At 34.0% G+C, this 989-nt stretch overlaps 1 protein-coding gene across 2 annotated transcripts in view; it reads left to right on the top strand.

The window, feature by feature from the left end:
• The first annotated feature begins 6 nt into the window (after window positions 1–6).
• LOC109951470 (beta-1,3-galactosyltransferase 1-like) overlaps window positions 7–989 on the top strand; it is a 15,332-nt gene continuing 14,349 nt past the window's right edge. Inside the window, exons 1-2 of one of the 2 annotated variants that reach the window (XR_002273605.1) lie at window positions 7–568; window positions 856–941. The gene's annotated coding sequence lies outside the window, so the exon portion shown is untranslated. Of the gene's footprint in view, window positions 569–855; window positions 942–989 lie in introns of those variants that run through there. The other variant, XM_020585988.1, reaches the window with a different exon arrangement.

Genomic DNA, 989 nt, shown 5'->3' with positions numbered 1-989 from the left:
TCTTTTTGAATTATTAGTCTAAATACACATGCTTTCTTGCACAAGTGGGCTTAGAGTAGTGTCAAGCGGAACCTATGGCATTGGAATATTGTTTCGGACTGCTTAATACGGACAACTTCCTTTTCCTCTTTGGAAGTCATCTGGAAAAACGTGCCTACATTGCTCCAAAGGTTAATCTTTATTTAACAGGTCAGTACTTGGTTAAAACGATCACAAGTGAAAGCTTTAAACTTTGCTTTACCTTTTTTTGCCAGCGAATGATATTTGTGTGATAATTTGTATAACTTTGAAGTCAGTTTGTGAAAGTTTGAGCCGTAGTACATAAGGTCATAGTATGTGAGCCGTGCTGCAATGCTAGTTTTGTGTTGCTTTATGCAGGTAACGCGGGAGTTTGATAACTCAGAGAAATTAATTTAATTCACTGAAAACTTGGTTAATAATTTAATAACATGTTTGCTGTGTTGTGTTATAGCTGATGTGTGACTTAATCATCTGAGATCTGATGCCATGGACCAAGAAATAGAAAGCAGGATTCGAAATTGACTTCAACATGCACCAGATAGGAAGGGTAAGCAAAGCAAAATAGAAGGATTTGCAGTTGAACACTGAAAATTGAAGTAACAGTTGCTTATTCAAATTTGTTTTTTAAAAAGAATTCTAATGAACATTTCATTTTATCCTCCACTGTTAAAATCTGAATTTGTAAGGTATTAATTTAATCTAAAATATTTCTGAAGTGCTTTGCTCAGTTTCTTTGCACACAAGATGAATTGTTTAATGCACCATAAATATTTATTTATTTCCAATTATTGAAGAGCTTACTCCACTAAAAACCAAAAACTTCTAATTTTGTAGAATGTATCATATTCCTAAGCTGGACCAGAGAAAGACTGTTTCTTCTGAGCAATATCAACTGCTAAGGAGACCACAGACCACTTTTCATACATGTGAACATATTGTATTCATATGTTGTGATCTGCTGTTGATTG

Source organism: Monopterus albus, unplaced genomic scaffold, assembly GCF_001952655.1.
Source record: "Monopterus albus unplaced genomic scaffold, M_albus_1.0 scaffold391.1, whole genome shotgun sequence".
Classification (NCBI taxonomy): domain Eukaryota; kingdom Metazoa; phylum Chordata; class Actinopteri; order Synbranchiformes; family Synbranchidae; genus Monopterus; species Monopterus albus.
The sequence above is the reverse complement of the archived record's forward strand: the minus strand, read 5'-3'. Positions and strand labels throughout refer to the sequence as shown.